Raw genomic sequence first — 25,994 nt, 5'->3', positions numbered from 1 at the left:
GACACATACTAAAATGTATATTTTATAATTTATTGAAAACGTACAGTTTTCTCTGGAAACAAATTTGGAATATCTGTTTTCACTGGTTTGGAAATGTAACTTTGTTTTTATTCATTGATTACCTTGAGATGTGGCACTCTTCTGGACTAACTACAGTAATTTTTTTATTTCGGAAATACTGAGAAGCCTACAGTCAGGTTGCTTGTATAATGTATGCTGTATTTCCCAATTGTGACAGTGTTCACAGGGGTTTTCAGATGAGGGAAGAGACAAGAATGTTGACTCCATGTTCAGAAGGCTTGATTTATTATTTTATGATATATATTACATTAAAACTATACTAAAAAGAATAGAAGGAAAGGTTTCATCTCAGAAGGCTGGCTAAGCTAAGAATAGAAAAAGACAAGAATGATAACAAGGGCAGCTGGCTCAGACTCTCTGTCCAAGCCAGTTCCACTGTGACTGGCCATTAATTACAAACAAGCAGATGAGCCCAATCCCAGATGCACCTGTTGCATTCCACAGCAGCAGATAACCATTGGTTACATTTTGTTTCTGAGGACTCTTATCTTCTCAGAAGGAAAAAAATCCTAAGAAAGGATTTTCACAAAAAGATGTCTGCGACACCCAGTGAGACCTGTGCAAAACTAGAAAGCAATTTAATTTGCTTTATTTAAATGTACATAGTCCTAATGCTTTTGTATAAATGCACTAAATCTTAGTTGTAATTAATACCCATCTAATTTACTTATGAAAACCAAAAAGAATGGACGGACATTTTAAAACAAGGACATTATACTCAGCCAAAAGGTTTCAAATAGAATGGACTATTTCAGTTGGAAGAAACCTACAACAATCATCTAGTACATCTGCCTGACTTCTCAAAGGCTGACCAAAAGTTGAAGTTTGTTTTTAAGGTCACTGCCCAAATGTCTCTTCAATACTTGGGACATACACTCCCTCTCCAGGAGACCTATTTCAGCATATGACCACCCTCCTGGTAAAGAAATGTTCCCTCATGTCTAGTCTGAACCTTTCCTGGCACAGCTTTGAGTCATTCCCACACATCCTGTCCCTGGATCCCAGGGAGAAGAGCACAGCGCCTGCCTCTCCATGTCCATTGCTCAGGAATTGGTAAAAAGCCCAGCGGTTGCCCCTCAGCTGCCTTCTCTCCTAACCAGACAGGCCCAGAGCCCTCAGCTGCTCCTCCCAGGAGGTGCCTTCCAGCCCTTCACCAGCTCGGCTGCCTCCTCCAGCGGCATCAGAGGACCTTCATGTCATTCTCCAACGCTGGGGCCCAGTGCCGCACATGGACCGCGTGGTGAGGCCGCACCGATGGTGAGCTCACAGGGACCATTTCCTTCTGTCATCATCTGGCTCCAGCTGAGCTGCTGCCACCCAGCACCCACGGGCTGGGAATTGAATGTGTAACAGCCATTGATGCTCCTATATGAGAAGTAAATGAGAAACACAAATGCAAATACTCAGTTGGAAACTCAGGAAACACATCATTAGGATAAACACAGGACTGCCAGATTATTCTTACATAATTGGATTGGTAAGAGGAATTTACTGCATAATACAAGAACTGCATCGCTTCGTGATCAACTGATCCTTGCCTAGGAGAGGTAAAAATCAAGTTCAGTCTCCTTCTAGGAAAACTCTCCCTATCTTTTATGAAATGTCCTTACACTATTGGCTAGGTTGTGTATATGAGAAAATAAGGAGGGTGGGTTCTGTCATTTTAAGCTGTTATGTAGAAAAAGATTGAAAATCATTCAATATTCATGAAACCAGGAAATAGGATTATTTCTTTTAAAACACCATTGCCTTTACTATTAATAATCAGACATATTCACACAAGAAAAGTTAGGTTTTTTTCACAGAAACAAACTGTTCTTCTAGATAAAAAGACAACTTTTACGTACAGATTTTCACATCCAAGACATTATTCAAAAATTAAGGACCTATTTGGAATGTTAATGGGCATAAATGAAGGCCTCATCCAAAATCCAGATAGAAAAATTGTTTGAAATCACACTTTTCTTTTGCTGATCTATTATATTTTCTTCCCTAAGATATATAGTTATTTGTTGAACATATTTCTCTTGCCTTATTGATGCTTCCTACGTGATCCATCATGTTTTAGCCAATGCCTTCATAATACTTTCTTTCATATTATCTGTAGCATGAAGCATACATAAACTGTAATGACCCATTGAATATTTTTGAGGTAACTGCTGCTAGAATATAGAAGAAGAATCAAAGATAGTCTTAAACCCCAATATCATTCAAAGTTGTGAGTAAACAGCACAGGAGACTATGAAAGCATATTTCTCCATTGGATGGACAGTGGTCTCAGCAAAAGGTGATCATGTTTTTAAAGGCCGAATTCTAATCCTTAGGTACAGGAGACCACTGTAAAGATTGTTGAGGTGTAAGCGCGTAAGGGGTCTATGATCCTTGCGGGTCGCTTCCAACGGAGAATATTCTGTGACTCTGTGGTGCAGCGCAAGTCTCAGGTCACGCTCGGAGGCAAACCGCGGCTATACCTCGGCAATCCACCCCGTGGTGCCTGTCCCCCCCGCAGGGCCCGGGCCCGCATGTCGTAGTTATAAAATATATCGACCCTGCAGGAGGAAAATTGCTAAATATCTGTAAAATATCTACTGCTTTATTAGAAATCCTGGAAAATAAAAAATCCTGGTTAAATAAAATGCATTTAGCTTTTACCTGAATTTCCAGGCCTAAAAATAAGAAGAATTTAGCCAGAATCAAATACAGAGCCAACTCCAGAATTCGCTGGAAATGGTGAGTTTCAGACCAGCAGATGGGGCTGGAAACAATCCTGTGGGGGTGGCATTTATCAGTTAACCACTGAAACGATACACTGCCAAGATGTCATGTACAAAACCTAAAGAAAGCAATAGTATACCAACAAAACAGAAAAAAAGCTTTCACAATATTTTATTTACTTTAAAATACCCATATGTACCTAGAAGTAAGTTTCTAAAACATATCCCAGGCTCAGTTGCTCTATTGTGTAATCACATTATATGAGGTTTTTTCTCTCTTTCTATCTCTGTACCCATTTCCCTCGCTAATGCAGCACGGTTTCTTTTTCCCTTGTTGTAACCGTTTATTAGCACCACTTGACACAGTAGCACTGACTGGTGAAATCATAATCAGACAGCTTGGGCTGCAGTAACCACTTATTTTGATGTATCCCAGGACACTATTTCTCCATTCTCTTGTGAAGACTGCTGTTCACGTGAGTAGATCTTGCTCTGGAAAGCAACACATTGAAGCAATTTTATAACTGAATTATTATTGATTAACTGATTCCCAGTGATGTACAAAGAGGGAAAAGAACACACTGCAAGACAAACTGCATCACCCCAATCCTAGTACTCTCAAATTTTTAAATACCCTTTGAGAAATTGTTTTGTTGCAACCCATTATGCTGCTTTTATTATGTAATTTGTGCATACTTTTTGGCAGTTATATGAGAAGGACAAGGTCACCTATTGCATCACTGAAATAGCTGAGTGTATATGATAAGTTAGCCTCCTTAATCTTTGAAAATACCCACGGCATCTGCATCTTCTAATAAATGTACTACTTTTCTTTGTATCCCTTGCTAATAAGGCTTGCATCCATGTAAATGCATGCAATTTCACCAGACTGGAAAACACCAGATTCACCTTGTTTCTATGTCATTATCAATATTAAAAATTCTTTTCATAAAATATTAGAGACTTCTATTTCAGTTAGTCATAAAGGCTGATGCCACTTTATGCCTTCTGAGTCTCAATCCATTAAGAATTGTCAGGTTTGAAATTGGTCATGGATTTTTTAACTGTCTCCTGCTTCTTCTTCAAGATCATGTGTCTTCTAATCTCAGAGTACAGCGAGAATTAGCATTTTGCTGAACAAGTAATATTGCCTGGAATTTAAGTAATTGCCTGAAATTTAAGATTCAGTAAGAAAAATATTTACATTTGAGGAAAAGTGGATTAAATTATGGATTTTTGCTTACCTGTGAAGTCAAAATCCCAGATTTTGACTAACTCTGGAGAGCAAAATAAAGATCTCACAAAAGAAAGTTTATATCTGACATTTTTTAAAACATAACTCAGCCTGCTTCTATTTATTGTGCAGAATTAAAATTTCTTACGCTAATACATTTAGATTCCCATGATTACGCTTAGCACAATTAAATTTAGAATGTGGTTTATTTTTGGAAGGTGTTACACATACAGCCTCTGCATTATTGTCCCTTCTTAAAATAAAAAACAAATACAGTAAAAATACTCGTAATTTCTCATCATTTAAGGCACATTCATGGCATTAGTTAAATAACTTAGTATCATAGCTATCAAAACTATAAGTTCTTTTGTTTACTTTAGTAAATAAGCATGACTGCCAGTATCATATGAGGAAATAATGCAGAGAAAAGCAAACACATAACTTTAGTTCCATAACCAAGTTCTATCAGTTGAAAGTGAGAGGTGAAAACAAATACAGTGTACTCCTTTAAAATCATTGGTCTGCATTCCTCATTGCCAGTTCTAACATAACCAGTTACAGGTAATGTTTATTTTATGATAAAGAGCCATTCAACAATTATCCAAAACCAATATATGCAATTAACATTGATTATGGCCCTGAATCCAAATAGGGAGGAAGGAAGGAAGGAAGGAAGGAAGGAAGGAAGGAAGGAAGGAAGGAAGGAAGGAAGGAAGGAAGGAAGGAAGGAAGGAAGGAAGGAAGGAAGGAAGGAAGGAAGGAAGGAAGGAAGGAAATAAAGGCCACAGACAACCAGATTAGAAATGAGCCTGCATGTTACACCTTCTCAGAATTTCTGTCACAGGTCATTTTGACAACAGTTCTGGACTTATAAAAGCCCAGTGCCATCTGAAGATTCACACAGGATTTCTGAAGTCTGGATAAAATCGATGTTCAAAGCCTTGGGGTCACTGGTGCCTATTTACCTGGCATAATATTAAGTGCTTTATAAGGATCCAGACTGCTGGGTTTGGCCTCAGACTAAAATAAAGGTTAAATTATGCCTCTCCAATAATTTTTTTACTAATAAGTTTGGTGCTTCTTGCAGTGACTTTTCATCAGATGGGTAGTTATTATCCTGACCTGAGATACTGGTGACATTGGTGGGGCTTTCTGTGCTCACCTTCACTCACGTGCTAAGACCTGGCAGTATTTTTGATACAGCATTTGGAAAAAAGTCATGCACTGTAAGCTAAGACCATTGCCCATAGAAAAAATAACACTATGACAAGGGGAAAAAATAACCACTAATAGCACAATTTACTTAATCACAGTCTGCTTATTCCATCCCAATTCTGTTGCACTTCTCTTTCTAAAGTTGGTAAAATTGTTTTCTGTGTTCTTTGCTTCCTCTATGTTGTATATACATATGGATTGATTTGGGAGTCCTCCAAATACGAAGTAGGGTAGCTTGTTTAACACTATACTAGACCAACTATTTATTTTACTTTTTGCCTGCTTTTGCCAAATAAATGCTTCTTTCCACCGGTACTTTATAATGACGAAAAGGAATATCCTGCTAGAGCCAACAAATCAAGACTCAGGAGAAACCATCATAATTGTCAAAGTGAAAAAGAATAAACATGAGAAACTTGTGTCTTTATCATATGAAAACAAAGCTAATGGAAGAAAGCTTAGAACTAATGAAAAAAATTGAAAAAACAGTCTCATTATTTTGAAGGAATTATCTTAATTTTGTATTAAAAGTATTGCATTAAAAATTGTATCTATCTCACTATCTTATCCAATGATCTGCAATTAAAAAAATAGCAATATGTACATGCTCTTGGAGGAGTGTGCAGTTGTCTGTATGCATCCATTAAGGACAGCAAAGCAGCTAGTACCATACTGCTGGGAAACTTGGAAATGCCAGGAGCCAGCAGCCTTCTTACCAATTACCTACTCAAAATGAAACCTTTCCAAAACTATTTATGGCACGTGGCAATTGTTTCCTTTGTCTAGATGATTGCTAAAAGAGTTTTACACCTGAGTATTGTATAAAGTCAATTTACCTGCTTAGTTTTAAGTAGTAAGCCAGTCTGTTAGTTTGAGTGCTTTGTGTTAAAGTACACCTTGAGAATTCTGCTCCTGCTGAGGAAATTAACTTCAAGTGAAGATTAGAGTAAATATTTTAAAAATTATTTGAAACAAATTCTGTTAAGATATTTCTTTCCATAGCCCTAAGTAATTTTTCCTCCCACAACATGTCTCTGTTTATATTGTGAATGATCTTTTGCAGATATAAGAAACTCACAGCTCTCAAAAATACCTGTGTGGTTTTGCCTGCCTTCTTCCTTTGTCCTTGCACACATCTGCCTCCTGCTGCCTTTCCAGTAAGGTTTACTTTCAACCTCTGCCATTCTTGGTTGTCACCCTTTTTAGACTTGAAAAAGATAGGAATAATTATGTAAGCCATTCACCAATTACTTTTTCTTTCATACTTACATATCTGATGTTAACAGTTAGCATACATAAATTTCAGTGTTTTGTTACAGACTTCTTGTGAAATCCTAGCAATGGATGTGCCCAGGTCTGATGGACCAACAGGCTTTGATGTAGGTGTGTTCTGAAAGGGGGCAACTGCTTATCTCTGCTTACCCTGTATCTGGAGCCACTGACCCCTGCAGAGGTGACAGGGCTTGCACCAGCATGGTTGAGACATAATTCAATTGTGCATTCCCAAGGAAATGAGGCTCATACAAATGCCCTGCCAGTCCCATTGTTTACTGTCTTGACCAATTTCAACCCATTTTGAAGGACAGATAAAAATCTGTGTTCCTGCAAGTTTCCTGAAAATCAGTGTCTGTGCAAAAGCGAATGCCAAAATAATAGTAGCTATTTGAGTGATAAACTCAGGGTGTGTAGGAGTGGAGATTACTAGATCTGAGCCTGAACAAAGAGAGAAGTTGCTTGTTGTGACAGAGATGCTAACTGGAGATCCTGAGTGAGCAGTAAAAGCAGATAGCAAGAAAACTTGTTGGAGGTCTCATTTGGTGGTCGTATCTTTCCAGGCATGAAGGAGAGTAATAAGAATTAATACTTTGAGTGAAGAAAAGAATGCAGGATGCATATGCTGTATATCCTGGTTGGGACAAGCCTCCTGGCCAGCCAACTCACACGGATTTACATTAGCATAACACATGTTGTCTCCAGTCCTGGAAAGGATACTGAAGGGATCATGGGATAAACAGAACTACTGTGATAAAAGAGGAGTCAAAGGACAAAACCCCTTTCTTGACTGTTCTTTTAGCTGAAAACCTGCATTTTGTGCAAGCAAAAATATTCAGATTTCTTTTAATGACATCAGTAAACACAAATTAAAATAGCTCTATGGCGAGTGGAACTACCAAAGCCTAGTTTCTTTTCCCTCTCCAGAAGGCCACATTACAACTTCTGCTGTAAACAGAAGGTTAATAGGAGGTAGAGCATAGAATCAATGCGGGGCTTATTACATAGTTTTTAGACTAAAGTATCTATTTTTAAATTCACTTTCCTTGAACAAGTTGGATTTTTAAATAAGAATTAAGCTTATGAAAGACTAAATATTTAACTTTTAGAGACAAAAATATTCCTGAAATTAGTGACAAAATAAAATAGATTCTACTACCTTTTCACAGAATGAGGACTTAGAGAAAATATTTTTGATTTAATTTGCCACGCTTACAAAGCAACAGTAATGAAAATTACCTTTAGATTGAGATGCAAAAGTAAAATTATTCTGTCAAAAATGCCAGCACTCTGAGAACAGGAATCTTTAATGAAACACCTCTCTAGTTATGGGTCTCAAATTGCTGCTCTGTAATTGTAGTAATGGCAATACAGATCGGATTACAAGGAGGTATTTTAAATAAATCTTAATGTGTTTTTTTATTGCATTGACTGTTAATCAAGTGATCTGTTGGAGAGCAACCAAAGTCAAAATACAAAGCCAGATTATCAAAGCTCCTTGTGTGCGCAAAATGAAGGACTTCGAGCTTCTACTTCTTGTACGGTAATAACATACACACTATTAAGGTACATGAGGAATTTATCAATTCAGAGACAAGAAGTAGGCTCTAAGTAATGATTTTTTTTACAGGTGAAAATTAATCTGGAACAAGAGCAGACATGAATTTAAACCTATTCTTCATAATATGGTCATTAGGCCATATAGGAGACCATGTTTATGTAACAATTGATTCTGGAATAAGTAGTCCTGATTTGGCATGCTAGTTTATATGTATTAGGAATGATTTTATCAGTTTTCATATGTGGCATATTACAATATGTATTTGCCAACTTTGCTTAATTAGTTTGGATGCTCAGGTCAAGCATCTGTGTTTGGTGAAGATCTTTGCTCAGAAAACAGCTCTAAATTTCTGTGAATGGAAGTTGGTAAATACCCGATACTTTCAGAAAACAGGTGGTCAAACTACCTATTTAGGTAATAAAGATTAACTATTGAACCTTCAGTTTAATAAAAAAACATTTCATGTCAGAGGTTGAGACAGAAGGCCTGCTTTCCTGAGTGGTTTTCATTTTCCTTAACTTAAAGAGCAACAACTCAATATTTCATTCATTCTGTGGTCCAACTTCTGCAGCAACTGGCTCAGGAATTGAATAGATAACTGCCGCCTTTGTCTACTGCCCTAATACCCCAACAAACTACACTAGAATAATAAGCTCATGAGAACAAAGAGGCCAAACTGATGTCATGCATGAGTTTTAGTCCTGTTTATTCTTAGCTCAGAGAGCTTGTCTGTGAGGTCTTGAAAATATTTTTTTTTGTTATAATAGTAAAATGTAAGGCCCATCAAGTAGTACAGGATTATTTCTATAATATGTTAATTTTCAGTCCTTAGGCTTGCTCAGCTTCATGGATGACTGACATTTAATTAGCTGTCAACTTTGTAGTCCCCTTCAGAAAGATGAATCTTAGATTTTTGTCTATTCAGTTTTTAAAAAAATTTAAACTGATAGAACGCGAATCAAGGTTGTCGATTTTCCCTGCTCCCCTCCAAAAGTCTGTTCTTTCTTTCTTTTTTATTTTTTAATAACTGCCACCCAGAATTTAGGAAGCCAAATGCCTCTTTCTTGGCCATCCAAATCTCTACTGCCCTGGAGTGTTCTTACACATACACATCAGTATGTAGTTGTCTTTTGTGATGAAGCTCTTGTGCATATAAGCAACCCCAGTACTGTCCTCTGGTGTGGATTTTCGAGCACTGACAAAATATCTGGAATTTTGAGTAGCTGCACTTACTATTCTGCATACATCTTAACATTCATAGGAATGAGATGATCTTTCACTCAAACCATCCTGTGATTTCACACAACTGGAACAACAGAATGTGATGACAGTTCAAACAGATCAGATTGAAGGGGATCTCATAAACACCAATTCATGTCCACTCAAATTAAGAACATATGGGCAGGCGTGGAAGATTTAATTTCCAGGGCTGACTGCATCAAGCCAAACTTTCAAGACCTAAGCTGTTTAGTGCACTAGTTGTGATGGGATTTCAACTTAGTCCTAGTTGAAATACAACTATTATTTGGACTTGAGAACAAAAAGCCTTATTTCTCAACTTCCTCAAATTGTGTAGGAAGCTTAGGCTGGCCAGGCCAAGGAACCTGCAATCCCCAACCCCCCAACTTATTTTGGTTCCATTACCTTCAGTGCAGATAGAAGACAGCCAAGAAATCTACAGATGCTGGTGACCGCAATTGAGGAGATCAAGGTAAGTCTCAGACTACCGTAAGAAGTAACTTAATTAAGAGAGACTGGAAAAATATTAGTAAAAAATAATGCATAGCTCAAGGTCTAACAGCAGAAGCATATACTTTTGTACTGTCTATTACAGAAAATTACTGCTTGGTAAGAATGGGCTCACAAGTTCAGTGAACCCTCAGTAAACACCTTTTCTTAATAAATACCCATGAAGGAAAAGACAGACTATCGAGGACTTGCTTAATGATAGGTTTCAAATATAACTATGGGAATTCTTTGCTAGCAGTTTCCTTGACATCATCTAGACCTCTTGACTGAAGAACTATAATGATACTATTTAGTTACCTCTTCAAGTTGTCTGAGACTTACCTTCATCTTCCCTCTTGCTGTCATCAGCATCTACAGATTTCGTCTCTGTCTTCTATGTGCACTGAAGTATACAGAATGAGATCATTTCAGGTTAGTCGGCAATGGAAAATTGCCTGTTGTTGGCAGTTTGTTCTCACTCTTAAACAATGTTCAGTGCTGGAAAATCTTGTTGAACTGCCTCTACCAACATGGATTTTTGAGAGTAGATAGTACATCAAGTAGAGATCAAGCCTTTTTAATAATTCTTTGCTTTTAATAATTACTCCAGCTTCTTCATAGTGCTTTCACAAAACACAGCCTTTTAAGAAGCAAGTACCTATTTGCCTTCTTTGAAGAAGAAGAATCCTTGCCAGTGAAGTAGGTGAGAAAATTTAATTGTGCAATAAACCACTGCAGTTGTGCATGAGGTCACCTTCAGTCAAATTTGTATGGGCAAAAACCAACTGAAAGCAGAGATATAATTTAATAGCCAAGATGGGACTTGGACTCAAGCGCTTCAGTCAGTCTGCAGCTAGTCTGGCAGAGGGAGCACAAACTCTAAAAGGCAGGGTCTGCTCTGTCCAAGCTGCCTTGCTGTGCAACCGGGCTGTGAGGCCACGGCTGCCCTCGTAGCTGTGCCCCAGCGCAGGCCATTTCTGCTCACCTGCAGGCCGGGCCCCAGTGCAGGCCATCACTACAAGCCATCGTCGCTTCTCTCACGGGCCCGGTGCGGGCTATGGCGGCCCGAGGGCGTGCGGAACGGCGCCGGGGAGCCGAGGCGCCGGGCCGTCTCTAGGTCCCCTCACGGCGCCGGGCGGTGACATTCCCGCCGCGCTGCCCCGGCCGGCAGAGGCCGGGCCTCAGAGCCGTGAGGGCCGGCGCACAGTGCGCGGCCGGGCAGCGCTGGGCTCGGCGGGCGTGGAGGCCCGGAGGCGCTCTCTGGCGTGCTGCTTCTCTGAGGTGTAACGCTGCCAACAGACGGGTCGGCTCCCATGTGTGCACTGTCTTCAACAGACGGAAATTACAGCCGCGGCTGAGTGTGGGCCAAGGGCCATTAATATGGTGAAGCCGGAGAAAAGATGGAGGGTCTCGTCATGCAGGAATACCTCTAGAGGTATTCCACTATTTGCCCTTAAACAAACAAACAAACAAACAAACAAACAAACAAACAAATGTATTTTTAAAAATAACTGTTTAAAGTTTTTCCTAAACTGCTAAAGTATGACAGAAAATGAGATTGAATTAAGTATCTATCAACTGCTAAAAATACTGGGAAAAGCATCGAGGTTATTTTTAACTCTTGCACTTCATGAACATACACAATCTTTTATGAGATGCATAAAATGCAGCTGTATTTATATCTGCTGAGTATGAGTTAATGTAGACATTCAAGACTAGACGCTTGGAATGTTTTTGGCTTTGTTTTTATTTCTCTGTTAATGTTAAAACATAAAGACACAAGAAGCATCAAAGTGATATTTATTGATTTCTATGATCAAAATGTGATCAGAAACCTGAATTTTTAGAAGCTAAAATTTGGAATGACATACTTAATTTGAAAATACTACCTGTTATAGTCATAAAAATTTCAAACACGATATACCTTTTCCACTTATGATAATTCTTATGAGCTTTCACAGAAGCACAAATCAGTCATTTTACCACACCAGGAAGTGATTTAGGTAAGGCTTTGTCATAGAGATCTCTGTAGTGGATAGTAATAAATTTATGCATTTTTAGCTTTCAACAAAGGAAGTTAATATAATCTGGAGGGAGAGAAGTGGAAAGGTACAGGAAAGGCCAAGACTGGAAGTTTTGTATTATCAACACATGAATGCCCGATTTCTACTATTCCAGTTACATTAAGTAGCTTTTTGTTACTTTTTTTTTTTTTTTTGGCCTAAGATATCCTCAAATATGTAACAATAAATGTAGGGCGTTTAGAATTTTCAGTAGTATAGAAAAGGTCCTTTTCATGCGTGCTTCCCTGCAAAGAAATGTTAGTTACTTATGTAAAAAAACAGTTTAAAATTTCTATACTACATGGTGCAGTCTTTTCAGAAACACTATAAAATATTCAGGTTAATAATCAGATAGGTGCAATAATAATCTCTGGATCTGTAGTTCAGCTTTCTGTAGTCTGAAAGAACCCTGATCTTTATTTGGGTTATGTTGTGACATGAATGGTGATAATGTTCTGAGAGTTCTAAGATAGTACAAATAGATGTGACATCAAACGGAAGATGCAGAAAATGTGCTCAGATTAAGAAATAACAGATTAGCAAGAGATTCTGAAGACATGGCTACAAGAAAATCACTTTTTATTTTTTTTAACGGCAATAGTATTCCACTCAGGAATATGATTTCTGAACTCTCTGGCAAATTATATTATTATAAATTCCTAGAAAACTAGTTTAGGGAATGTGTATTTCTTTATCAACATATGCAACTAATTATGGTACAAAACTATTTTTAAGAAGCTCTTTTTAATATTTGGAAGGTGGAATTTCACAGGATTTAGAATCACAAGCTTATGATTTCAGCTCTTAGTTCTGTCTACCTCAATCCTTGTCTATAAAAAGGACATAATCATTAGTATTTTTTAAATTTAAGAGTTAGTGTTCATGAGGCAATGTATGAATATAACTTTTAAGAGCCATTGTATATTTTATGTTTCAATATAGCTCTCATATAGAATATAATTTATGATGTTGGTGGAAGGAAATTAAATATACTAATGGGTTGATTCTGTTATGCTAAGGACATTCTTGGACATTAGACCTCTGTATTTCCTTCAATTAGTGGCATTGTTGTAAAAGTCATTAACTCAATGGCTGAAGACAAGTGTCAGTGCATTTATTCTCCAGCTTAGTTTTTTTTGCAGTAATCCTTGTTCCGTTTTACATATTTTCTGGTTATGGATGCATCACCAAGGTCTTAAAATATAGAAATGTGTTTATAATGTCTTTAGGAACATGGCAAACAGGATAAGGATAAACTAAGAGAAGAGCTAGAAACTGAAGAATCTCAACTGTGTAAGTAAAGCCAGGTTCTGCTTTGAAACAATAGGTTTTGCAGGCATATGAGACCTTAATTAAATAAAACTTGAACAGCATGTGTCTCTTAAAAAAAAACAACAAGCCAGAAACCCAACCACCCAACCAACTAAAAAATCTTTGTTTTGTCACAGTATTGGTGTTCTGCATTATTCTGTTTTAATGTATAAAAATCATCTAGACAATATGCATACATTTGATGTAGCCTTAAAGGTAATCAAGGCTGGATGGTGTTTTATAGATAAAATTATTAAAAGTACACTAAAGGCAACATCATTAATAGCCTAAGTGCAACTTGAAAATGTATATAGTGACAAAATAATTTGCCACAGGTCTTTTTGGTGCATGCAGCACTATATATGCAGTAGTAATGTGCTGTATTTTAAATTAAGTTCAAGGGCAATTAACTAAGGCTGTGCTGAAATTTTTGCAAGAGTTCTTAATCCTTGTGACCTGGCCAGGTTCCAAGTTGGCTAATCACATAAAATTACTTCCTGCTTAAATATAGTTTGATAAGAGATGCCATCACTTCCTGTCCTAAACTATTGTGTAGTCTTGTCTGCTATGTAACAGCTGTTGCGTTCCACCCTGAAAGAGCTTCTTTTCACTTGTGGGTGCAAGTTCTACACTACATTCTTTGATCAAACTAGCTGTAGTTTTGGTCCAGAAGAAGAGACCTTTGTAGGTATAAGAAAATTAACCAAGTTGTTATGTAAGGTATTTTGTAGACTTACATAGGGAAAGGAAAATGCCAAATATACCTAAATAGCAAAAAGCATCAATTTTTTGGAAGAAGATAAAAAAAATAACTGAATTTGCCAGTTAGTATTTCCTTGCTTTAGTTCTTCTAAAGCACCTAGTGAAAAAATTTTACAAAAGTAATCCCTGTTTCTTTTGTTTTTATGTATGTCTTTTAGACACTTTAATTTGCAAAGATTTTGATAGAACAACGTGAGCTGTCATAGTAATCAAAGATTTTCAATACCTTATTTGCTAACATTGCTGTCGGTGAGGTTGGTGCTCTTCCAGTCAAACAGAAAAACCTAAGTCTTTTCTAATGTGGAGGTAATTTATTGCCTGACTGTAACATTTAAAATGACCTTGTTTTTCATTCATTCCAAGGGTAAATATAACATCCTGGATATATGTCCCAAACAACTTGCAGTTGAAAGCACCCTTGTACTTAAAATCCAACATTGGATCTGAGTACAAGTCAGACCCAGATATTTTGACTGTAAAATTTGACAGGAATATCGTACAGAAGGCACCTAGTGAAGTACGGTTTTTTATCTCTCTACTTCCAGAGGATTAATATTTTAACTGTTTCGATTGAACTGGCATTTCCCACTTTTAGAGATTTAATTGGTTAATAAAAATACTATTTTTGATCATGGACATGAAAGAAATGCTGGAGGAGCTATGGAAGGCAAGGTTGGAGTATGAGACTGCTGAAATGGGATTGGCAGAACAGATCACAGATTTCTCTATCTTTTAAGATGAGCGAAAGTATCTTTTAACAATTTATGAGTGACAGGAAATAACACATAGCTGCTTTCACCTCTCTCCCCGTGAGATGTGTTGTAAGAAGAGTGCACTTTCTATGCAGTGTATTTGGTAAGTTGTCTGTAACACAGGCTGATGCAGAAACTCCTTAAGGAAGATTTCTAGCCTTTTATAGAATGTGTGAAGTCTAGATTCTTGCAGTCTAGATTATTTTCCATCTTTCAGAAGTTCTTATTTTGGTACTTCAAATCTGTGTTTTCTGCACACCAGTTATGACTGCTCTGTAGATTAATTTAGTTCAGCACCTCTGCACAACTTCAAAACAAAATTTCCCTTCATAATGATTTTCAACAATTACACAGCATTTATTAATGAAAGCAACTTAGTGGTGAACATATCGATCCAGTTGCAGAACTATTAAATTAGTTTTATACTTTTTATAAACTTATTTATGTTTTTAAAGATTCCTTGGCCTTTTGTACTTCGACCCTCATTCATTGTAGTGAAGTAGATACTCATTTGACCACTCCAGGACAGCATAATAAAACCCCATGTATAAGAGCATAAAGCCAGGGATACTTAGACATGCTAAATTGTTTAAATAGCTGTCAGAGAGTGGTAGCATAACCTCTGCAAATGCTTACAGGTATCTGTGATGACAATAAACCTCCTAAACACAGAGCAAATGCAGCAAAAAGGCTTTGCAATATTTTTGAATGTAATGTTTTAAAAACAAATTGCACATCACAATTGAATGATGTATTCAGGGTTTTTTTTAAATCAACTGTTTAATTTTTTTATTAATAGTATTCATTAAATGCTAACTACTTCAACCCTTCATTGGGGATGGACTAGCCCTACTAGCCTTGTAAAAATGTTGTTATTTTTGATTGATAGTAACTTCCTGCTGGTCCTTACAGTGTGGCCAATCAGTTTTAATATATTTTATGATAATAAAATGCATGCTTCGCAAACAGTGCACAGGACACCTGTTAACAGAATTTTATAATATAGTTTCTAGTCCTTAGTGAATACTGCATCTCCCTTTAAAATACTTCAAAGACATTTTGTTTGTTTAGGTGTATAAGAAGGTCTGTCTAGAACAGATCCTGTTACAAGATCAGAGTTTGGAAATGTTGTGTGAGTTTTACCTTTAGTGTAGCCTCACAAACATCTGGATTGCTACAAATGAAGAGCTGTAAACCTGTGCTGCTAGCCTGTGCATCGTGGTGCAGAAGAGAGAAACCTTTTGAACTGTCTGTGCCTCTGGAGAGATCATTGCAGTGAACTCTATCTCTGTGGTCCCACAGGAATTTTGGATTTGACCTTCCAGACATTTATGCATGGTATGTAAATGGCCCTTGTGACATCAGTGTAATTATTCAAATATGAGAATACATGTCTGTAAATACGGTGCTTATTTTATTATTTTTTCTCCCGATTCAGCAGTTAAGATTAGGAATGCATTGATGTGTGCAGGTAGTTAAAAAAAAATATCATGATAGGGTCAAAAAACATAGCAGAAAATACTAAGGGAACTACAAAACTCTGGCATGGTGTGTTTTTTTTCATGGTATTTACACTGGAAGCCTGAAAATGCAAAGGCTAACTGTATTTGTAATTAATTCATCCTGAAAAGGAAGCAAAAGAAAAAAAGAATGCTCTTTTTGTAGTATATGTGCTGCAGGTTGAATTTGCATTTTTTAAAATTGAGAATTCCATCTTTCATACTGCCTGAGGGAGAACAGCCAAATTTGAAAGCTAGGGACCTTTCTGATGTAATAGTTAATCACTTTAAAGGCATCAGTAATGTCCACTAGCAACAGCTTCTGTTGAATAAGCATATTAAAACAAAGGAATTCTGACATGTTTTTTTTTGAAACCTTAGTATGTTTTGCAGTAGTAAAACTGATTTGTTTGTGACTAGTGGAAAAACTGTAACTTTTTACACATATTTTGGTGTAGAGTATAAAATATTATATAGCTACCTAAGACTACATTAAATAGTTGACCAAAAACCAAATTAATATTCAGCACAATGAGAAAGATATTTTTCATATTTTGATGACAAATACAACCCAGTGGTGTAAATTTGGATAGTTAACTGAACTTTGTGAAGAGAAATATGTGTTGGGACCTGTCGTTCTGTGCTCACAGATTAAATTCTGTCCTGCTGAGCATTACAGAAAATAAAGATTACATAACATTGTCCAAACATGCACATATTTTTATTTGTCACAAGATACTATAATTCCTCTTAGTAACAACAAAATATATATTTACAATGGTTATTTAGAGAGGTTGTAATAATACAATTTCTATTATTACTAGAATTTCTTTTAAATGTTACAAGCAGCAGTATTAAATATGCACCAAACATCCAGTAAATTTGATAGTGAATTATCTAAAGCCATTGTTTGTTCCCCGTTACAAAACTCTGTAATCTCATGACTGACAGTGTTGTTGTACTGCACAATGTGTGAGCTTTTGATGGATAACATTCTGAGCAAAGCAGCTGTTTATTGTATCTGTACTAGTTCTTACCCCACACTGTTTTTTAGACCATTATTAGTAAGTTTTGAGGTTAGAGAGGTACTGACCCAATCAAACATGTACAGAGCTCAGCCTCTGAGTTAATTAAATGTGGGTTAATAGTATATTATAAGGAAATCATTGTCCTTATTACAGTTATTAGGTAGTTAGTCAAATTATAGCTTCAAAGGAATGCAGAGCATGGAGAATTTTGGACTAAATTATGCATTTGAACCTTAGGCCAGCTTTTACTGTTGAGACAGTTTGCTGCTAAAAGAAATTGTGTGTCATTGAAATTAAATGCCTTTCTGGGGATGGAAGCTTCCATTTTTTAATGAAATTACTAAGTGCGGTGTAGTGAAATGATTAAAATCTGTATTCCGGGAATGTGGTAGACAAAAAAAAAAAAAGAAAAAAAAAAATCAATAAATGCTAGGAAACCTTTGCTGCTGGATGTGAATCCTTGGAATGAAATAGCCTGGTACAAAAATAATAATTAAAAACATATCAGCACATTAATGTATTTAGCATGAGTCTCACAAGACATCATCTTCACTAATTTTTAGCACAAATTTTACTCTGTAATGAGAAGCTTTTTTTTCCTCATATCCGTGTTCGGCAGTGTTTTTGCCCTTCCCCCAGTGCTCCTGCACTGCAATCATTGTGCTTGCACTTATTATGTTACAAATGACCGAGGTAAGGCTGACATTCTCGTTGCATGCAAAAAGAGCTAGTCTGCCAGGCTTTTTTTTTCCCCCTAATGAAGGAGCTTTGTGAAATCTCCCCATGTGTTAATACTAATGAAGATCCTCCAGCACAATTAAAATCGCAGCCAGTGGCTGAAGAGAAAACAGAAGACAATGGCATCTTTCTACATGTGCATATTTCTTTATGCATAGATCGACTTTATTTAGAAATATTGTTGATTTTTAAAATGGATATATGTAGTATTTAATAAGGTTAACAAGCTGTACATATTCTTGAATTCTGCAAGTATGTTGTTACCAACTCATACTGAAAACAGTTAGATTTTCTTCATTGCACTGTGGTTTAACTTGATGATGTTATAGTTATGGTTTGTAGGGAGCAGTCCTTGGGCTCTAGCAGTGTACTTTAACCCTGCTTGAGTTTGAGACTATGCCAAAGAAGGAAGAAAGAAAGAAAAAAAAAAAAAAAGAAAAAAAGGAGGATACCATGTGTGTAGTGTGAAGGGTTGGTGTAGGGAAGCACAGCTTTTAATTTCCTACAAACAACCTCTATGGATTGTTTCAGGCAAGGCGAGATGATTTATATTTAAAAGATGTATTTTTAATTTTAATTCTTGTGTCAATAGCTGGTGAGTGTTAATACTTCCCCTTGATTTTAATTTCATTCTGCCACCCTTGTTGCTTTCTTTTTCTATCGAGTACTTCAAGAACTCAAAAGTTGGAACGTTGCTTCTTTAAAATGTCTCCTTTTAGAAGTGGATCACTTTATTTTTTTGTTTCGTAGACGTCAGTCGTTTACACCACAGATTCTATTGTTGATTTATTATTTTTTTTAACCTGAACTTAATCTGTAGGTTCTTAAGGTGGGCAACTTGGTTTCTCCCCCGACCGATAAAGTCATCATTAAAAAATGACCCAAGGTGGACTGGAACTTTCGGTCGCTGTGTGAAGAACGTGGCTCAGAACTTTTCCCAGCCCGGGGGCGGGCGCAGGTCCCGCAGCGAGATCCGCGATCCCGCCACCCGCTCGCTCCCGGCCCGGCCATGCCGCCAGCCCTGCGGGGAGCGCCGGCGGTGACGTCACCGGGGGCGCGGGGTCCGCGACCCCCTCCAGGGTCCCGCCGGCTGGGGGCGGGCGCTGTGCGCGCCGCCGCCCGCGCGCGCCCCCGCCCGGCTCCGGGGAGCGCCGGGAAGGGCCGGCCCGGCGCGCGCCGCCCGCACAGCGCAGGGGAGAGAGCGGGAGAGTGAGAGCCGCGCGCCCCGCGCACCGAGCGGCGGAGCTTCTCCCAGGTGAGCGGCTGCAGTAGGATGGTGTTCTACCGCGCCAGGGCTCCCCAACCCGAGTAGCGCCCGCCTCGCCGGCCGCGTCCCTGCCGGTGCGTATCGCCCCTTTGTTGTGTGGGCCGAGCGCGAGTCCCGCTGCGGGGCCCTGCCCGGGCAGGGCTGCGGGCGGGAGGCGGAGTGGCTGCGTGGAGGTGAGTCCCGGGGAAGGGCCGGGGCCGGGGTGTCTGCAGACGGGACGGCCGTGTTCCGAGCAATTTTAAACTTTGCTCATGGCCGCACGCCCTTTCCTTGGCCGGGCGGTGCCGGTCACGTCTCTGCCGACGGACGCCCGCAGCCTCCGGGGCGGCGCGGCGGCTTCTAGCGGCCACCGGGCGGCTCTTTTGTGTGGCGCTGTGTGGTACGCTCCGCTCCCGGCGGCGCTCCCGGCGGCCCTCCCGCCCCGTTCCCTTCTTGGCGGCGGGCGCTGCCTCGCTCCCCTCGGTCGGGGCTGTCAGGGCGGGCGCGAGGCGGGGCCGCGCGGGGCGGCCGCGGGGCAGCGGCCGGAGCGGGCGATGCCCCTCCGCGGGCGACCCTCGGCCCCGCGCAGCTCCCGCTCCCGCGCGCGGTGAGTAGCCGCTCCCTCCCTCCCTCCCTCCCTTCCGCGGGGCGCGGCGCGGGCCGGGAGCGGGCGCCGCTCCGCACAGCCGGCTCGCTGCGGGCCCCTCTGTCCGCGGCTTTGTGCGTGTCCCGTCCCTGTGAAGAGAAACAAGCAGCTGCAGCGCTGGGCCGAGTTGTTGAAATTTATCCCTTTGTGTATATTACAATATCCTCCATTTTTCTGCCCTCTAAACAACAAGCCTTTCGCCATCTTGGGCAAATTTTTATTTCAAACTCTGACCGTCTCTTTTAGGAGGGAATGCGTAGAAAACCTGAAAGCACTTCTGGATAAACATTAAAGTTTAGGGAATGTTACAAGGACAGATAGTGACGTCATGTAAAGTTTAAGGGGATTTTTGTCCAAGACTCTGTGCTTTCCCCTGGAATCCCTGATCTAACGTGTTGTAAACCGCACTTCTTTAAAGAGAAAGGTTCCTAGTCGTGAGCGCACGTACAGGGGACACTGAGAATATGCTTTTTTATCTGGTGCCTAGTTTCATATCGGGAAAAGAATCGTGCCGCCCCCCCCCCCCCCCCCCCTTTATTTTTTTTCTGCCCTGGCCTTAGCATTTAATGTGCAATGCTTAACTGTTGGGTTATTTAAAAAAACGTTCTGAAGTTACTATGTTAAATAACAAATTATCTGGAGATCTGCATTGGTTTTGTTTATGGAAAGTATGAATCTGATGTGAAGTTTACATGAAACACTTGGTACAGAATCTTCCCTGAGAAATAAACAGAGTCTTCTTGGCATGAGGAACTTGGCTAAACAGACCTCCATTTTTAAATTACAGACTTGGAGGTATGTTTGGAAGCAACGAACTTATTAAGGTATATTATTAAAAGGTTCCATCTGGAATGTACCTATAAATATTACATGTAGTTTGGGTTATGTTCCAGGTGCTGTATAATGTGTGTGGCTAAACCTAGTAACTATACTCAACTCATTGAAAGAACCAACCCTACAACAACTCCTTACCCAAAACCCAACAACAAATCTCTTTTCCTCTGACTACAGTTTTGCATCAACTGTTGTGAAAGGGAGAACAATAAAAGGTATTGTTCAACGTGTTAATTTGGTTCTCAATTGCCCTTTTTTGATCTTATGAAAGTTTTTCTGGTCACATGACTTGGTGAAACATGTAATTGGTAAGGAGTAATTGTTGTAGATAAATTTTTGTTTTTCCATCCTTTTTTCTATGCTTGTTTGACTAGCTCCATATTTAAAGTCACACTATGGAGAACATGAAACTACTTGTATTTAATTCACATTTTCTTAGTCTTCAGGATTGGGGAAAATATTGACAACAGTTAACATACAAAGTAATAGGAGTAGTTGTTTGTACATCAAGACTTTCTATCCAAGTCAGTATTAAATGCTGTACTTAAAGTAGCTTTAAGGTTATGTTAGAACAAGCGTCAGATGCTTACTTTATTTTTCTTTCCTAAATGCATCAGAAAGTGTGGTTGGATTTGCTGTTTCCTGTATGTGTGAATGCTGAGTAAATGAAAATGTTTAAACAGTGGAAAGCATGTGCAGCAGGTGATTCTAAATTATAAGTGCAGTGAAGGTCTAGAAGATTGGATTGGTTATAAATGATGAACAACAGAGGATAAGTAGTTTCTGAAAATGGCAGTATAGCTTTGACATCTCATAATAAACCACATACAATTTTTGTCAAAATGCTGCAAAATGCTGCAAAGTAAACTACATAATGTTAAGAAAATGGTAGCCAAGGTAATTTTTGTGAAGTATATGTAGAGAAGGGAATATAGGAATCGTTAAGGAATCTTCAGTATTCAAGAAATACTATGTTCACTTCAGGCAGGTGATGCTGGCTTAATCATTGGGTCTACCAATTCCTGCAAGCGAGAGGAGTATCCATATCAGGTTGTGATGAAGTTGTTCATAAACAGAACTCTCTGGAAAGTAAAAAAAATTCTTTAGAGGATCAGGTATTGTTTCCTTTTCATTCCTGATCCAAAGTCTGTTCTGAATGGCACAGTATAAGGTTTTGTGACTATTCTGTATTGAAAATAAATTGGAATTGTGATACCGTGTTCTAGTTCCAGCCAGGACAGGGTTCATTTTTGCAGCAGCCAGGAGGGGCATGGCCAGCACCCAGTGGTTCTGACCACCTTACCTCTGTTCGTTGGGGGTGGGAAGGACAGGCAAGGCACTCTATTCCTCTTGGGGAGAGAAGGGCTTTCTTCCAAGTGAAACTAGGGTATTGTTGTTTCCGTGTGAATCTTTGGACGCTTTTTTGTAGTCTCTGTCATTGGTATAGTTGCTATTACTCTTTGTTTTCTTGTCCCATTGCTGTTTCCGGTAAATTATTCTTATCTCAATCCGAGACCTTTACCTTTTGTGCCTCCAATTCTCCTCTCCATACTGAAGAAGGGGAGGGAGTGAATGAGCAGCACATGGTTTCAGTGGGAGCAGCGAATTGGAGATTACCAGTCCTAAACCGTGGCATACTGGTATTTCTCATCCAAATTATTTTCTCAAACTAAATTCCACTGTGCTGGGTTCCTTACAGGTCTGTGTTCCCACAAAAAGGTAATTGTTTTTAAGATTCTTGTAGATTGTCAATGCCATTGTAAAATTTTTTGAGTAATGTGAGAGGGAAAAAAACTAAATGCATACTTCATACCTTTTGGTGAAAAATTCTTGATTTTCTTGAACATGTAATATAATGTTCTGCATTTTCAAAAGGTAAACTAACAATATCTTTATAACATGGAGGGAAAGAGCATTGGTTTGACCACTGTAGTATATTTGTTTAATCTTTATGTTGACCTTATGTTAAGAAGAAAGATCTACTAGACTTTTTTGGTCTTTTTTGGGAGACACTTAAAATGCAAATAAGAAGGTAATAGAAGCCTTTCCTATAGGTCCTGTTGCCCTTTTTCATGTTTTCTTTGTTTGCACGTTTATTGTAGAACTGCATTATAAGGGAGCAGATGTTTTGCAAAACATCCTGATGTGTTGCTTTTTTCTTCTGGGAGTGCATAACTGTTCCTTCTGATGCATCGATTTGACAGCTGGTTGATTTCGTGAAACTGCTAAGAAGCCATTAGTGGTGTCATTGAATTCAAGTAGAACAGTCCCTCCCAGCTTGAACTGCAATTGTTAAGGTCTTTGTTGCTACTTTTTGTTCCTATGCAAGACGTAGAATATCAGAGTTGCAAAGAAAATGAAGCTTGTGCACCCGTTCTCATATCCCAGAATGAGGGGAAGGAATACCTCACTGTTGTTAGTTCTATAATTTTCTTATAATGGTATATTTGGGAATAGGAGATCTTGACTGTTGGGAGGTATAACCAGCAATGCAGTTTCTTACACCCTTCCTCCCTCCTCCCTCTGGCACATGGAGGGTTTCACTGTGTGAACATTCTGTGTTCAAATCCCTTTACTGTGATCGTCTCCGAGATGCTAATGTATAGTTATCTTTAAATGAAACTTAAAAGTGTAAATAATGGTGGAATGCGGTTTTTTTGTTTGATTTTTTTTTAAATTTAATAAACAGACTATTCCATTAGAGTACTAAGAGTGATGCTTATTGTTTTCATCACGTAGATAATTTGGCCCCAAGAAGATTCCTATAGTCTACCAGTTTTCTCCCAAATATGGATCAACTTCTGAGTTAATACTGTAGTTTTACTACAGTACATTCAGTGAATTATGTCATACTACATTATAAACTAGTTTGTGATTGTTAATTGTCACCACAAGGAACACTGAAGCAGTTGTCAAGGTTAGCAGTGATTTTTATGATAGTTTAGTAGTTTACAACATTCTGAATGTAGACAAAATGTAGCAAGCAAGTATATGTTGGTCAACATATTTTATAGAAATAGGAAGTTTGTATTGAAGAACATTATGCACTATTCGGAATCTAGGTACATATGATCTTCCCTGCTGCATCAAAGAAAGAAATGAAATATCCTTTTTTTAAATGGACATCTATGCTTTTAAAGATTTTTTTTTTTTTGTTATGCTACTACATTTTTACTTTAAAACCATTTTTATTGTAAATAGCAACAAACAAACCAGAAAGAAATCACCAGAAGATTCGTGTGAGGAAAACAGTACGTTCTCATTAGTTTTTAGTTTGTCTTTCTTAGGGCTTTATGAAAGCAAGACAGTATTAGTTTCACTGTTACAGAGATAAGGACTCTTGAAGGGTTTAGTCTTTTACCAACATCACAAGTAGTTGGTGGTAGAGGATGAAGAAAGAACTGCCTTCACTGACTTTAATCTGTAGTGTGCTGGGTAGTTGTTTCCTTGAAAACGGAAATGTGTGGTTTGTTAGCCCACAGAGTAATTGCTATGGGTAGGTGAGCAGAATGCAGCGCGTAGTCATTAAACAAAACTGGGACCATGTATTCATTCAACCTCTGCAGAAGGGCCAGGCAAGATGCAGTATTTTGCCATTATTTTGTTTCTTAATCATACAATTTTAAGTGGTAAAGAGGTATGTAGAACATATAGTCCAGTTAGCACAGAGTTTCACCTATTCACTGTGTTCTTATCCAAGTTCTTTAGTGTTTAAGCTATTTACTGTCCTAAATTTGCTGTTATATAGTGGCCAGAACTCCAGCCATTCCTTAAAAAAAAAAAAAAAACCAACAAGTATACTTTGTTAAAGTCCAATATAAAAGTTCTGCTCAGATTTAAATGGAAATAAATAATAAAAGTAATAATTTAATGGTATAAAATATATTTTTGTTTCTTTTTGGGAAGGAGAAATTGTGGTTTATTTTGTGGTGTTAGCATTTCATGAGACCAGCTCTTGAGACATCAGAAAGAAACTCTTGGAGTGTGAGGAGGTTGTAATGGTTGTTTCACTTTTTTTAATGTAGCAATAAGGAAGAAAGGATACAAGGGTTTTCCCAGTTTAGTTTAACAGAATTAATTTATGTATTTGACACAATTCCTAATACCAGTTCCTTCTCTTTTTTTAGAATATCTTTCAGATCATTGGAAAAAAACCTGATATCAAAACAAGTATACATTTTAAAACTTTGCTTAGTGACAGATGATCTTTCAAACATCGTCTCTGAAACTTAGGAAAAAATGTGCTGGTCTTGTCTGTGTCTGTATGATGCCTGTTGCCTTTAATGTGAATTCTCTCCTTTTACCTTGCTACCCAAGCCCTTCAGGGCCTCCTGAATGTCTTGTTTTCTGTGTGTAAAGGAAATAAGACTCCTTTCACTTGATGTAGGTCAGGCATTGTAAAGAGCTGAATGGGTTAAGCCTTGGTAGTTTGCAAAAAGAGATTGCAGAGATTTTTCTAGCTGCTGAGGGAGGAATCACCCAAAACCTTAAAATTCAAACTACTAAAAATGTAAAGAAAAAACTACCTGAAAAATTGTTCTACCTGATGGACTCTTTACATTAGCAATTAGTGGGGCTGCTAAATTTAAGTATTTGTCACTGGTAATGTTTACAGTGTAAAACCTTGGGAAAGACGGTAGGCTTAAAAATAATACAGTGACTGTTCTGATAATGCTGTTGTCTTTTTGGAGCCTCACACAGAACTTAGTTCTGCTCTGGAATTGTTGGAAAGGATGATGAAAAATTTTCATTTTTTGAGTAATGATTAACCCTACCAGTATATTTTATTCCTGTAAATTACAGGAAGTATAAGGTAGATTTTCTTTAGAATACTTAATACAGTAATTTAAAGGCACAAAGTAATCTGCCTAGCTATTCTTGAACTTGAACCTCAGTCCTGAGTCTTTTGGATTAGAAGATAAAACCTTGAGATCTTCCTGAGAGTATTTTTTTCTTCACTGAGCACATAGATGATGTTTTTGGATTGTGACCCTGTTTATAAATCGACTTGTGTTAATGAGTTAGTGTTTTTCTAATGCTGAAAGTTTCTTTCATAAACAAAGCAGTCCATTTTACCAGTTATCTATTTTAGAAGAGTGGTATGTAGTATCCAAGTATAATCAGCAAAATAATTCCACAACCACCTCCTCAGCCCTCAGTCTTTCTACAACAGGAAGCCAGTTGGACAAAAATGATTTCAGTGGTCCACTGGTGCACAGGGACATAATTGTGTGGATTTTGCCCCATTTTTTGTTCTCGCACTTTTCCACAAGCATGCACTCATTAATCAAAGACACTGTACTGTTGAGG

General features: G+C 38.4%; 1 protein-coding gene and 1 long non-coding RNA gene across 14 annotated transcripts in view; one reads left to right on the top strand and one right to left on the bottom strand.

Moving 5' to 3' along the window:
* Positions 1-278: 278 nt before the first annotated feature.
* LOC139593980 (uncharacterized) lies at positions 279-11,078 on the bottom strand. The gene is made up of 5 exons (XR_011680470.1): positions 10,791-11,078; positions 10,148-10,208; positions 9,722-9,816; positions 6,338-6,451; positions 279-1,446 (listed from the first exon to the last, which is right to left on the bottom strand). It is a non-coding gene; the product is annotated as an uncharacterized lncRNA (long non-coding RNA).
* A 7,979-nt stretch (positions 11,079-19,057) lies between these two features.
* Positions 19,058-25,994, top strand: part of BAZ2B (bromodomain adjacent to zinc finger domain 2B) — a 112,021-nt gene continuing 105,084 nt past the window's right edge. For 7 of the 13 annotated variants that reach the window (XM_071435565.1, XM_071435571.1, XM_071435564.1 and 4 more), the window contains exon 1: positions 19,058-19,213. The gene's annotated coding sequence lies outside the window, so the exon portion shown is untranslated. Of the gene's footprint in view, positions 19,214-19,381; positions 19,399-19,792; positions 19,812-25,994 lie in introns of those variants that run through there. The other 6 variants (XM_071435572.1, XM_071435568.1, XM_071435566.1 and 3 more) reach the window with 3 other exon arrangements.

The sequence above is a fragment of the Agelaius tricolor genome, unplaced genomic scaffold, assembly GCF_023055355.1.
Source record: "Agelaius tricolor isolate 1412-34295 unplaced genomic scaffold, bAgeTri1.0.p SCAF_10, whole genome shotgun sequence".
NCBI lineage: Eukaryota > Metazoa > Chordata > Aves > Passeriformes > Icteridae > Agelaius > Agelaius tricolor.
This window is presented reverse-complemented; position numbering and strand designations above follow the sequence as displayed.